This window comes from Protopterus annectens, chromosome 10.part0 (genome assembly GCF_019279795.1).
Source record: "Protopterus annectens isolate FY-2018-M chromosome 10.part0, PAN1.0, whole genome shotgun sequence".
NCBI classification, from domain to species: domain Eukaryota; kingdom Metazoa; phylum Chordata; order Ceratodontiformes; family Protopteridae; genus Protopterus; species Protopterus annectens.
The window spans coordinates 1,753,526,894-1,753,541,945 of record NC_056744.1 but is presented as its reverse complement, the minus strand read 5'-3'; the positions used below and the strand labels follow the sequence as shown (position 1 = coordinate 1,753,541,945).

Here is a 15,052-nt window from a genome sequence, read left to right as displayed (position 1 = left end):
TGGGAACCAGATTTGTCGAGGCCAGTAAGGTGCAATGAGGATCATCCTGGATCCCAAAGCGGTCGCTTTCTGAATCAGTTTTGGAATTAAGGGAAAAGGAGGGATGACCCCGGGGCCAATCGTGAACTAGAGTGTCTCTGGGGGAATGGCCTGGGAGGGGGAAGAGAGTGAAGAAGTCGCTGCACTTGCTGTTGAGAGGGGTTGCAAAAAGGTCACAGCAAGGTTGACCCCATCTGCGGAAAATTTTGTCTGCTATTAACTGATTGAGAGACCACTCCTGAGGCATAAGGATTGCTCTGCTTAGCCTGTCCGCTATGACGTTGGACTTCCTGGGGATGTGTGTTGCTATTAGAAACCGTTGAGAGGAGATCGCCCACTGCCAGAGTCTGCGTGCTTCTCGATATAAGGCATAGGACCTGGTTCTGCCCTGCTTGTTGATGTACCACACTACCGACATATTGTCCGTCTGAACTGCAATAGTCCCGGTAGGTAGAGAGTCCTGAAGAGCTTGCAATGCTAAAAGTACCGCTCTCATCTCCAAGACGTTTATGTGCAGATGGTACTCTAGGGATTGCCAAGTGCCCTGGACAGTCCTGCCCTGAAAATGCCCCCCCCCCCCCGATCAGGGAGGCATCCGTTGTCACTGTGGCAACCGGAGGAGGAAGGACAAATGGTCTGCCCTGAAAAACTTGAGGGGAGACCATCCACCAAGAAAGGTGGTCTTTGCATGATTGGGTGATTATTATGTTGTTAGACATCGGAAGCTGTTGAAAGGACCATTGGGTAAAAAGCATCCATTGAAGAATCCGCATGTGAAAACGAGCCAGGGGAAGTAATGTGATTGCTGCTGCCATGAGACCCAAGGTTTTCAGTACAAATCTGGCCTGAATTCTCTTGCATTGTAGTAACGTTTGAACATGTCGGCGAATGTCTAATAGTCTTTCTAATGGAAGTTTTGCCGACAGTTCTTTTGTATTTAATATAGCGCCTATAAAGGTTATAGATTGACAAGGCGACAATGCAGACTTTTCGAAGTTTATAGAGATACCTAGCTCGGAGCAAGTTTGGATGGTATAATCCCTGGCTCGGATTAGCTGATGCCTGGTGGAAGCAGTTAGGAGCCAGTCATCTAGATATGGAAACACCTGGAATCCTTGCCATCTCAGGTGAGCCGTAACCACTGCTATGCATTTGGTGAACACCCTGGGGGCTGTGGTGAGACCAAAGGGCAGGGCTCTGAATTGATAGTGACTGGCTCCCAGCCGGAAGCGGAGAAACCTCCTGGAGCGTCTGTTCATTCTGATATGGTAGTACGCATCCTGGAGGTCTATGGAGCACATCCAGTTGTCTGGACCCAAAAAGGGTTGAATGGACTGAAGCGTGACCATCTAGAACTTCGTTCTTTGAACAGACTTGTTTAACCTGCTGAGATCCAAAATGGGTCTCCAGTCCCCTGTTTTTTTTGGTACCAAAAAGAACTTGGAGTAAATCCCGGATCCTTGCTGGTCTGCTGGGACTGGCTGGATGGCTCTTTTTTTCTAGCAGTTTTGAAATTTCTAGTACTGCTTGTTCCCTTAGACTGGGTGGAACATCTGGAAGGGATCTGTTTGTTTGCATGGGGGTGTGGACAAAAGGGATTTTGTAACCCTCGGATATGATAGACTGTACCCATTTGTCCTGTGTGAGGAGTCGCCAGGCTTCTGGGTATAGAGACAATCTTCCCCCGACTGCCTCCAAGGGTGGACAGTCGGGCAGCCCCTCAGGGGTGCTGAAAGGGTTTATCAGAGAAAGCTTCCCTGCTTACCCTGATTTTGCGGACCCCCTCTGCCCCTCGGGTGGCGTCTGTTGTTGTTCCCTCCTCTGCCCCTGGAGGGAAACTCGCCACGTGTGTCAGGCATGACTCCCTGGGGTTTGCAAAACCACATTTTTCCACCCTTCTGACCTTTAGGGTATGGTCTAGAGGGAGTAGAAAAACGGACTCCCATGGCAGAGAGAGTCTTGCGTTCCTGCTCACACCTGGTAAGAGTATCTTTCACCTGTGGTCCAAACAAAGCCGAACCATCGAAGGGGGTATTGGTGAAGGACACCTTAAAGGGGTCAGCAAAGTTGCATAACTGCATCCAGGCATGTCTTCTCAAAGCCACGCCTGCGGCCCTACTCGCTCCATCGGCTGCATAAGAAATGAGCCGCATGGAGGAGTTGACTATAGAGTTAAGGGTCGCCAGCTGGGAGTTAATCTTTTCCTGAGACCCAGCAGCAGATGGATCCTGAAGGGTATCACCCAGTTCCTTAAGGAGATCCCTTTGAAGGTGGGTGAAATGGCACAGATAGTTCAGCGACCGCATGGAAAAGGTCGCTGAAGAAAACTTCCGCTTCCCGTACCAGTCCATTGTCCTAGATTCTTTATTAGGTGGATGGACAGGTACAGAAGGGTCAGCCAACTCCTTCTTAGTGGCTGCTGCAACCACCATGGCATCAACAGGGACACCCTTTGTACGAAACTGTTTGTCAGACGGGGCTGTAATGAATTTTGTGGGCCTGCAGGGAGTTGGTTCCGCTGTGTCCGGGGCCGTCCACGCCTTCCAAGCCACCACTTCCATGAGTGAGTCGAAAGGCGGAGACACCCAGGAGGTGGAAGGGCGAGAACCAAACACATCCAGGTACACCAACTCGTCCTTGGAAGGGTTAAGGGCAGTCCAGTTCCCTCTCTGCCTAAGGATCTCAAGGATGTCTGAGAAGGAGACATCCTCAGAGGGGGACCTTGGGGACCCTTCCGAATCCTCCAAGTTGGTGAAAAATATCTATCTATATATATATATATATATATATATATATATATATATATATATATATTATAAAAGATGACAATAAGATAAGAAAAAGGCAGCTAACTAGGCCTAACACTACCCTAAAGGGTGAGGGGGGGGGGGAGAAAACTCTGTAACAACTGAAAAAAGAGTTTCTAAGTGGGATCTAAAGGGGTACACAATCTAATTAAACTAATAGGGAAGAATAACTAAAATTTACACAATACTGGCAGCAAAAAATAAAATAAAGAATTATACGACCTGGAGCCAGTAAAAAAACGCAACCTCGTAGCTGAAGCGGCAAACGAGATATGGATATCTGACGCCCAGCATTGTGGGATAAGGGGAGGCCTCGAGCCGGTAAATAGCTCTCGAGCTTTAGTAAAAGGCCGAGTTGGAGCCGAGGATCGGCTCCGAACCCATCCAGCAAGAATGAAGGCGAGATAGACAACTTAACATCGTTATGTTATGCTCCAGCACGGGTCTATATTATATAAGCGAACAATGAATAATCGAACCCATGTAAGCGAATGCTTACAATCATGAAAGATCAGAACAGCGATTTTTTTCCAAGCGAAAAAAAAAAGAAAACAAAAATTAAAATAATACATAAAGTGGGGGGCTTTGCCCCCCCCTACTTAAATATACCAACTCCGAGATTGCACTATAGTGCTGAAAACGGCAAAGTAACGGAAGCAGCCAAGCAAATTCTTTCCCTGGGAAAGAATTTGCTTAAAAGCCGCTTCGCTATTTTGCGTTTTCGTTGTTTTAAGTTCGACCAAGACGCATTTGATATAATGCATCTTCATTCATCTAATAGGAACCCCTCCAGCACTTGAGGCACACACAGCAGCATGCTCTTCAGTTTGACCTCCCAACAAGCTGTCAGCACACTTGGAAAGACAAAAAGAAGGAAACAAGGCTCTATATGTATAACCTGTTATACTTACCAGGGCATCTATCTTCATATGCAGATGGAGAAACTGTCCAAGATACGGTGACAAGAGAGTAATAAATTCCCTCTAGAGGTGGCTCTTTCAAAGATAAATTAATATGATGAGGACTTCCATAACTGATATATCTTATTTGGAGGAGGTAATGGTTGGAAAGAATGCAAGGCAGTATAACATTTTCCAAGGATAATAGGAGCTAGAAATGTAAATAAGGCTTGGGCCTAGATGGTTTTATTTCTGAATCATCAAGGTGTCACAGGTGGCCAGACTCATACAATCATAGTCTGTGCAGTAGTGTTTGTTGAAAGTCAGGCTGACTGACCCAGTGCCCACTGCACGTGTCTGCAGTAGACACGGTCTTAAATCAAGCACTTGAAGCAGATGCAGCACTAATGGATAGAATTTGATCACATGGGCTAGAGGGCTGACTACCTAATGGTCAAAAGTGATGCAGTTAGCTATCCATTTTGATGAAGTCTGCTTTGGAAATGCTGATCCACCCTTCTATAAGGCAAAGAAGATGAAAAAATTGGTCCATCATCCTGACCTCTTGCTGCCTCTTGGGATAAAACTTTATTTGGCAGGGCATATCATACATATGAAGGATTCTCTTTTCCATAGACTGTGCCTTAGAAACAAAATGGGAAAATACATGAATTGTTTAAAGAAAAGTTCAGTAACCTGTTTTGAAAGGAAACAATGGTTGGTCCTAAAGGACATCTGATTCAAGTGAGAATCCCAATAAGGTTTCTTACAGAAAAGGCCCTGTAAGACCATATGTGCAGAGTTAATGACCACCAAAAATATCTTCCATGAAGTGAACTTCAGATCTGCTGAACCACCTGGATTTAAATTTTGGACAGAGTACTCTGATGGTCATTAACTTCAAATCACAAGGTGCAGAAGAATTGTAGATGAAAGGTGAAAATGTAGAATAATTTTAAGAAATTGCTTACAAAGCTTTTCCTGGGCCACAGTTCTGCCATCCACGAGGTTGTGATTTTTGGGAAGATATGCACATAACAATGAATAATCAAGATTTGTCAGACAGTTGCCTAAGACCTTGCAGACTTATTTCCTGAGGCAAGATGGTATAATTTTGTGTCTAAATGAAGAATACCTTCCATTTATCAGAGTAAGTATAAACATGGAAGGCTTTAGTGATCTCAGTCACTTCTAAGATACCCACAGACAGTTTGTGGTATTAAGAGGTTTACATGAGCATTCAGGCCTGAATATGAAGCTGGTTGTTGTGTTAGCTGTTGGGGGCACCCTTGGCTTGTCCAGAAATGGGCTGTTGTACTGACAGCCTGGAATCAGTGGTCACTATAGGGTTAAAGAGGTTTAATTTTAGTCTTCTCTTAATTTTACAGAGAGGTGCAGAATCAAGGGAGAAGGAATACACATATCTCCACTATCACTGAAAAGAGAGGGCACTCACTGTCACTCCTCCCTGCACTCTCCTTTGTCATGGGCATCTGAACCTCTGGGGTGTACTCTGAGTTACCACACCTTCTCGATCCTCATGTCCAAGAGAGAACATGAACTGTGGCTTAAGGTATCCATCACCACATTTTCTCCTCAGGATATGAACGGCCATGATAGTGATACTCTGACCTGTGGTCATCTGTCAGACCTGTGTCACTTCTTTGCAGAAGGCATGAAAATGGATACCACTTACTGTCTGATCAGTGCAGACACTTCTAGTATTGTTTTATGGCTTTTGAGGCAAAAATTACTGGTTCTGTATTTGAAGGTCAGTGAAAATGTACTAGTGCTGGTAGCATAGAGGGATAAAGCCCTGGCTATGACCCAAGTCTGATTAGTGTCTCAGGCACATGATGGCACTACTGGGGTGGATGGTCATGCCTTTTCTGGGAGTATGGCATGGTAGAGCAGAACTATTCACATACAGCATCAGGCCATTCAGGGGAGGAGCTGGGATGCTAACATACAGCCTGGGCATGGGCATTATGCTTCCAAGTAAGCCTTAATAGTGGCAGCCTTAGCAATTAGCATAGAGGAGCATGCAGCTACATGGACGAGGATTTTCAGCCTGCATGGTGAAGCAGATCACTCGCTCCCCCATTTAAGGGGTGGGGTTAGGCCATAACATAATTCCTTATAGTTGAGATGCCAGTGAGAACATTAATCACTCTCTTCACTGATTGCCCATTCAGACAGGTCTTATCCTGATCCCAGGTACAATTCAAGGGCAGGGGAATAAATGAGTTACATCCAATGAGTGGGAGGCAAGATGGTTGGCAGGCACAGAGGGCAAAAATATATCTTGGAAAAAAAAACAATGAATGAAACTGTAGTCACTGATTATGACTTGTTGTCTACAGCACACATTGGACAAACATCCCCTCCATTCTTCCTGTTTTAAATATCCTAACTCTGAGATTCTACTCTACATATACTAACTTAGATTCTACTCTGATAGATATTAACTCTGAGGTTCATCTCTATATTTGAGGGGTGTCACAACATATCCTTGTTCTTCCTGCCTCCAGGTTATTCATATGCAATGAATAAGGGCTAAAAGCTGCCACAGGACTATAAGGCTAGGCTTCTTAAGATCCTCACAGATCAACAGCCTAGTAAGTATCTCTGAAACTATATATACTAATTCTGATATTCTACTGGATATTTAAACAATGTCACAACTGGCTCATAGATAGGATAATCAAAGCAGGGGAAATTATCACCACAAAGAGACCAGTCACCAGTGGACTCCTCCCGGGGTTCTGTGCTGGGACCTCTCCTGGTTGGCATCTACTTTTCTGAAGTAAAAGCCAATACCAAAGGGCTCTGGCTGACAAAGTTTGCAGATGACTGCAAGCTAGAAGTAGTTACTGAATCCCCAAATAACTTAGCCATCCCGCAGGAAGGTTTGTTCCAAATAACTAATTGGTGCCAAAATCATGGACTGAAGCTAAATGCCAAAAAATGCATTATTGTATCCTTTGGGAAGTCATCTATCCCAGGGAACTACCACATTGACAATACTCCCTTTAGAGTTGACCCAGCTGTTTGGGATTTGGGAACTTATGTGAACAGTGACTTAACTTTTGACCAACATTTGTCTGTTGTTGTAAGAAAGTCCTTCTATATTGCAGAGTTTATAAACAAGGGGATTACGTCTAGATCTGGGGATGTCACTGTTCCCCTTTACTCAGCCCTCATTAGGCCATTCAATGAATATAATGCCCTCTTTTGCATGAATCTGTTCAGACATGTGCAACAACTTGAACGCCTACACAGATAGCTTACTAAAAGGAGACAGAGCCTAAATAACATGTTCTACATGGACTGACTCAAAGCCCTGTCTCTATAAACACTATCCTACAAACTGCTAAGAGGTGATTTGTAGCTGTCATACAAGGCATCCTTCAACCTATTACTGATGGATTTACTGCACATCTGCAAGTGAAATGGCATCAGAAATACTCAGTCTAGTGATCTAAACTTCTGCAACATCAATAGAATGGTTTGGAGGGACAAGTATATTTCAAAGGAGATACCACTGCTGTGGAATAGACTCCCCATACACATAAAACAAAGTCTATCCCGGTCCATATTCAAGTGCAGCTTAGATCTATGGATGGGAAATACAAAACTTACACAATGACTGCCCTCTGTAGTACTGATGGAGAGAGGGATGGCTCCTAAATGCTTTATTCCATGGATGTCTCCCCCTCAAATTATCTATGGTATGATCCCATTTATTCTTATTAGGGGTAATATATAATTAGCAACCATGGGATGGGTAAGACTAATCTATAACCAAATGGAATAGGTTATTTCAAGCACAAAAAGGGAAGCTGGCTAGGTTTAAAATGGCCTGCAAGGGCAGCTAGCCAAGTACTTACTTGGGGACCTATGGACCTATATCCTTCTTCTGCCCACTTCTGGGTTTTTTGTATGCAAGATATAAGGGCTAAAAAGTACCATGGGAATGTAAGACTAGGCTTCTTAAGATACTCACAGATCAATAGCCAAGTAAGTACCTGTGAACCTTCCGCAATCCCCAAAACAGGGAGTTTTGCAAGTTCTCAAGGGTCTTTTCTATAGGCGGGATTGATTGAAACCAGGACAGGGGAGACAAGTAATTTAGGGTCCTAAGGTCTAGAGTCCTAGAGAAGAATATCCTCTTGGCCATCCTTTCCAAAGTATGTTTTATCTATCCATCTACCTATCACTGTGTATGAGTATCTGTCTATTTGTCTGTCTGTCTGTCTGTCTGTCTATCTATCTATCTATCTATCGCTGTCTCTGTCACTCTTTTCCCCTCCCTCTGCCTCTCTCTCTGTTAACCACTTAAGTAGTTTGGTCCATAGACCCTTTTTCAGCAAGGGTGGGTGAACATACAGAGTCCATAGAGGCAGTGAGCAGAAGACAGGATTGAATCCTAGAGGCAGAGATCTCACCACTGGGCCACCAAGTCACCCAGATGTGTCTTTTTCAGACTCCTTATATGGCACTAAGGTGGAGAGATGTGACATATGGAACCTATTCTGGACTAATCATTCCAGTATCTGCTTTATGATGCTTCACCGAGGAACTGTGTTCACTCATAATCCCTGTTATGTGGTGAAGATGAGGTGGGGTGGCATGAGACCAATCTAAAGAGGACCTTATGAGCTTTAGAGTTTTCCCAGAGGAGCATTCATTGTTGTGGGATGTTACAATGAAGAGACTTCTAATTTTCTTTTACAGATGCAAGGAACCTCATTTAGTCATAATCCCTATCTTTGGTGGGGAAGGGGATAATAAGAGAAGCTTCCTTGTGTACAAACTTGACTACAGAACTTTTGTTAGGGGACGCACAAGTTTGTCCAACAGTAACAGGCTCATTTTCTGCTGTGCCTGGCTTATTCCCATTGTTGCCACTGGTGAAGCAGTGAGCTTAGCCCTGATATTCTTGTGGCTTCTTATTTGGGCAGTAAGGTTAAAATGCTGGCACATGTGGTACTCCTGTATGTTGTGCTTCTTCCACAGGCAGTACAAACAGTACCATTGTTGGTTCTGGCTGGTGATATGGTGATCACAAGGAAACTTTCAGGATTTTGAAATCTTTGACATCAACCTTGAGGAGCTAGTTTATCACAGCCTGCATTAAAAATTAGAGTCCAACTGTTTGAGTGGCAGAAAATAACTGGGAGTTTAGGGCTAGTCACGCATTCTACATATAATATCATGGCATGTGCAGGACTCTTGCCTGTGAAAAGGTTCTCTAAAGAGATTGCAGATGCCCGCCTTAAGTACAATCAGTAGAACATAGGGTAGAGTTGCTTAGCTGAGAAAGATATGGGTATGGGTATGAATTTGTGTGTGTGTGTGGGGGATCATACAAAAGGTGAGTGACAATACACGCTTAATAATTACTGGCACACACAAATCCTACTTCTTTAGCAACGAATGATCATATAGCAAACGTTTAATCTGGAACAATAGAAACAGAAAAAATTACACCTTCCAATTTAAATAACCAAAATTTTGCAAGTTTAACATTACATTAATGTGGTATGATTATATTTACATATATACATAGTAACACTAGGCAGAACATGGTTCAGACAGACTGTATATATATATATATATATATATATATATATATATATATATATATATATATATTAGACATGATTACCAGAGAATGCAGCCTTATATGCCCAGTTTTCACTAGATCTGTCAATGTGCAATTATAGACAAATTCTTGGCAGAGAAGTTACAGTCCAAGTTTAACAGGAAGTAATTATGTATTGGGTTCATGACAGCTGTTATTTTTTTTTCTTACAAATTTTCAAACATTACTTATGTTAAAGGCGTCCTTAAATGAAGGAAGGAAACAAACAACAGAAACTCACATCTGATACATATACAGCACAGAGATATGTTGCACTTCAACCTTTGAGTCAGTCTTGTACAAAAAGACACAGTCTCTTTCTTTTACTTTTATAATTCACAGTTTTGGCAAGTGATGCTACCGCTGCACATCTGACATAAAGCTGCACTCTTGACCATTTCTATTACCAAAAATGCATAGTACACTGTACACTGGCTCTGGTGTATTAAACCCTTAAATGTAGCAGTAATGTATTAAACCTTCAATGCAATTTGGGACCAACTATAAATCTGATTAATGTCTCTCAGCATCATTTGCAGTATTTATGTTTGTGAAATTTTATTTTAGGTTACTCTGATACTCTGCATGACTTGCCTTTGTATTTCGCTGACAGCGAATTGCAAGATGTACCGCTGATGCTCTTTTAATAGAATCAGATGCACTGTCCTTTAGTGGTTTCACTTGTTACAGTCACTCCCAGTGAATGTCAGTTCTGAATTGCCTGGTTGTCAGTGATAAGGACTGCAGTCCTTGTATTTAGAATCTAGGGAGCGAATATGACCAGCAAGCTCACCACATGATGTCAACATCTGTAGTTTATGTTTGTAGACAATAGCTGTGCAGTACCTCTCCAGAATTAGTAACCTGAACTACAGTAACACTACTGGGTTGAGCAGAAAGCCACACTTTTGTTACATTATTAGAGAGATTTTTAATCGGTATGACTCAGAATGAGTTTGCAGGCTTACATGAAGGAAGCACGATGTCACCAGTTCAGAACTCCCTCCCTTGCTGGTGCATGCCAAATATGCATCCTGCTTACTGTAGTACACAACAGATGTTTCTCGGAATTCTACATGCACTCACTGTGACACACAATGGACCAAATGTGCAAGAACTGAACTACTGTGCTTTCACTTTGACAGGAAATGGAATTTTGAGCAAGATCTGAAACTAAAGTATACAGACCATAACTTGGACTGAACCTACAGATTTAGATGAAGGAAGCATACTTATAGTACAGCGGTGCAATGTACCCAGTGCAGTACTCCCTTCCTCCTGCTGCTACTTAGAGAACATGCATCCCACTCACTGTAGTACAGAATGGATCTCCCTTAAAATCTTGCACATGTTCTTTGTGACGCAGAATGGACCTGAAGTGCAAGAATTGAGCTTAATATGTATGTTAGTGTGACATGAAATGAAAGTAACACACTGAAGCAGGAAAACAGGCAAGTGGGACTGCCACAGTGAAGTGCACATCCACGAATACACAGCAGACACAATGAAGACAAAGCATCAGAGAACATATGTTGTGTGACAGTGAACTGACAAATTGGATCAAGAACATGTATGATGCAGTATTCCGTGTGTTATACAGTGGATTATGGCAGTGTGGATCTGTGTGCAGACATACATAGCTTGTATATATGTACCATGCCCAGCTGAGAGTAAGAGTGTAGAATCTGACTGAGGACATATGTTCCTTATAGTACTAGTAGGTACAGTCATACTGCAAAGTTTTTCATAATGTCTGTGAGACACAAATGCGTGCCAGTGAATGCAGCTGTACTGACAACTAATTAAAGCCTACACATTCTTCATGTTATCTTTACGGAGATCATCTTGATATCATTTTACTGATATTCCCTGCAGTTTACGAAGTGTTCTAAGTGTGCAGCTAAAACAACACAAGCTGGTGCCATTCAAACGTTAGTAGGTCATGTCATTAGCATTCAGGAAACGAGCACTGGCACTGCATCTAAACAGTTTTCTTGTCACAAGAGGTAGAGCAGTTAGATAAAGCAGATGTTGCTGAATCTGAGCAGGAAATTGCTGGAACTTCTTGTGGTCAGTGGCATCTTATCATAGTACTGCAGAAGGCCTTCTTCTCATCAGATACTTTTAGTATCCTGCTTTGTGAACAAAAAATGTGTTTGCAGTTATCACTAAGGTCTTCAGATGGGAAGAGTTTAAACTTAGATGTGTGAGTCCTTGTAGGCATGCTTCAAACATGGATTCATTAGTCTTCTTGGATGAAATCTATAACAACAGTGGGAATAAAAATAAAGATACCATAGAACCAATGAGGCGAATCACAGGACAAGAAATGCACTATAGTTTTCTGCAACGTTACAGCAGTTTACTGTTGTGAGGTGCTTTGTTTAGGACATGCTGTTCTGTGGTACCGGTACCTGCTCCTCCCCCCTGCAGCAGCAAGGAATCTTGTCAAAGTGCACATGACCAGCTCTCCTCTACACATTCACACTGTAGACCCTCTGGAAAGGGTTCTCATGGAAACTTCACTGGCTAGAAAAAAAAAAAGACATCTTAGTCAGTATTTTCTCATTTACTATTTGTAGCTACATCATTTGCATTCTGAAAAAGAGAGGGATCTTCATGCTGGTCTTTGAAAAAAAAACTGCTATCTGCAAGAGAATTTGGAGTAGCTTCTGTAAACATGCACTGAGTTAACCCACAGCACTTCTTTTTCTCTTTAAGTAACAGGCATGCACGATGCTAGCAGCAAACAACATATCATCACCCTACTGTCACTGCAGAATTTTGTTGCGCTGTATTAACGACATAAGAAATTATCTTTTATACCACACCACCAATGTGAAATTCTGCAGTTCTGTTGTTATGCAAGAACAGCTCACAACTGTTACATTGCCACACTGAAACTGGATGAAATTAACATAATGTTAAGAATTTTGTCAAGCTGTAAGCCAGGAACTATTTCATCCACTTACCAATGAAAAATATTGGAATAAACTCAGAACTAGTTCATTTCTTTCTTTCTGATCAGTTATGAGAGTGCATAATATGGGGTTTATATGACCAGAGATTTATATTATATCAGGTCTGTCTTATTGCTTACCTACCACTTTGCAACTTCTACTTCCATTGTATATTGCTGGTGTCCTTAATGTTTGTTATAAATAACACTTAATAATGCTGGAATGTTAGATAAATATACTATTAGCAATTAGCATAACTCATATACTATTAGCAATTAGCGTAACTCAGTAACTTAGGCATCTCATTTTTAACACCACTTCTACAGTATATAATAATCTATTTATTAATATGGTTGCAAATGTTTGTATGAATTTTAGTAGCTGTGTTATCAGCTTTATTAGCTACATTTTAACCTTACTCTCACAGGTTTTACCATCCCTGCTTGCCACTTTAACTCATATACTTATTCCTAATCTGTTTTTCTGTATTGCACACCTGATTGCAAATTATTATTTTAAGGGATGTTTCTTTATTACTGTTCTGATTTTCTGTTATACTATAAGTTGCCAACCCTGTCAAAGTTAATAAATAAATAAGTATAATTTTGTCCTCAGACCATTTTCAGCCATGTCCTGGGTCAGTTAGGCAGTTACAAACTTCAACATGGACTTACCATTTTGTGATACAGAACAAAGCCAAGGAATATGATAAAAAGAAATCACAGATCACAGAGATGCAATAGCTTATTACTTGGTTTCACAAGTGACACTAGCCCTCTGCTCCATTTTTATGAAAACAGATACCTCTGTCCATCTTTTGGCTCCATCGGGTATTTTTGGAGGAATGTGCATCCCAGGACACATATTCCCTAATCCTCCTGCCTGGGAAAGGTAAGCAGGTTCAGACTCTTCATTCATCCCCTCCCCAGCCAGCCCCTCCAGTGGCTGTGTTGATAACTGAACCTTGTCATCTAGGTCATAGTCAGGGCTTCATTCTTCTATACCAGGGAGCTGGCTTCTATATTCCTTTAATATTGCTGTTCGTATCCTTGACAACACAGTTTGCACGCAGTATATTTTATAGTGATTTAGCATTTGCTGTACTACCTCTCTGTCTTGTATCATCTTAATATTCTTAAGCTATAACTGGTTGTGCCCTTGCCGAACTTTCCCAGACTAATGATAGCCAGTTACAGCTTTGCAAAGAGATATTTTTGTGTCATATTTCTGGGTCACTGAATGCTTGAGATTACTTTACAGAATTACCCCTAAACAGTGGCTTACTTTTCTTGTTCTTTTAATTCTTAAAGTGCACTTCACTAAATAACATTGGCCACTGCTTTCAAGTATATTTATCACATTCTCAAGTAAGTATAAATGACAAACCTTTGGAGATACATATACCTTTACCAAAGTATATCATTTTTGATACAAAAGTGTGTTATTTTTGCATTTTATATTGTTGATGACAGCCTCCTGAATTTTTTTCTCAGAGTTGAAAATCTGCCAAGATATCACAATAGACTAGATCCACAATGCCTCGCTTACCTATTACTGTAGTTCCCTGCTAAATGGTTCATAGGTGTGTACTAGGCTAATGGCCCTGGAGCCTTTACAAGCCTAGCCCATAGGATTACCCTGGCACTGTGCCACCCGACCTTAGTTCCCAGTGCCTCTGTCAAGTAGAGCCACTGGAGTGATCCCTGGCGTGAATTTTCTATTTCCCATCCACTCATCAAGATTTCTCTTGAAGAGGGCCAGTGAGGTGCTCTGCTTGACATGTAAGGGAAGTCTAATAATAGTTTCTTGACAGCCGCGGTTGTACAGTGGTAGCATTGTTACCTCACAGCAAGAGGTTCTCCCCTTCAATTCTCGGCTTGGCTTGGGAGTGCCCTCTGTGTGGAGTCTGCATGTCCTCCCTGCGGTTGGGTAGCGTTTGAAAGACATGCGTGTGTAAATGGGTGTGCCTTCGTTGAAGGTTGTGTGTCGAGCTGGCACCTCGGCATTTCGTAAAAATCTACTGCCAGTCATTAGCGGACCAGAGTTCCGCTGTGGTAATCCCTTACCGGGAAAAAGCCGAAAGAAACAACTTTCTAGAAAGACAAGGTGTTGATTAGATCTTGCAGGTGGAATGCCTCACACTGAAAGTTAACACACGAGATGATATAGAAGCTAAACCACAATGTTAAGTAAGAAGTTGTTCCTTTAAAGAGGTAAGTTATTTTCCTTATTAATAATGTTTTGCAGTTGTATGTAAATCGTTGTCTAATACCTACCATGATATCATGTTGTAGGCGTGATTATACAGAAAAACTAAATAAACAGTGACATTAAAAAAAATCAAACAGCAAATTATAATCTTCATGTTTTGAAAACCCATTTGTAACTTTAACATAAATAGTCGTATGGCAGAAATTGAAATTAGCAGTAAAACAAAGATGCTTCGGAAGGTGATCAAAGCACTTTAACCATCATTGTGATCTTATGCACAACCATATCATTACATCTTACTATGAAAAAGAAAGGAACATCAGATATGTTTATACAAGGCACAGAGATTATTTTATTGAACTAGCCCAGATGTCTATAGGTCTGTTCTTCCAGGTAGGTAATCTGGGCCTCCGCTTGACAGTATATGTTGTAGTTATTTATTTTTTTCTTTTTACTAACTAATCTTCCTCTACTAAATCTTTTCTGAGA

General features: G+C 41.7%; 1 protein-coding gene across 3 annotated transcripts in view; it reads right to left on the bottom strand.

The window, feature by feature from the left end:
* Nucleotides 1–9,352: 9,352 nt before the first annotated feature.
* LOC122813975 overlaps nucleotides 9,353–15,052 on the bottom strand; it is a 602,906-nt gene continuing 597,206 nt past the window's right edge. For 2 of the 3 annotated variants that reach the window (XM_044086534.1, XM_044086535.1), the window contains exon 18: nucleotides 9,355–11,921. The gene's annotated coding sequence lies outside the window, so the exon portion shown is untranslated. Of the gene's footprint in view, nucleotides 11,922–15,052 lie in introns of all 3 variants that reach the window. The other variant, XM_044086536.1, reaches the window with a different exon arrangement.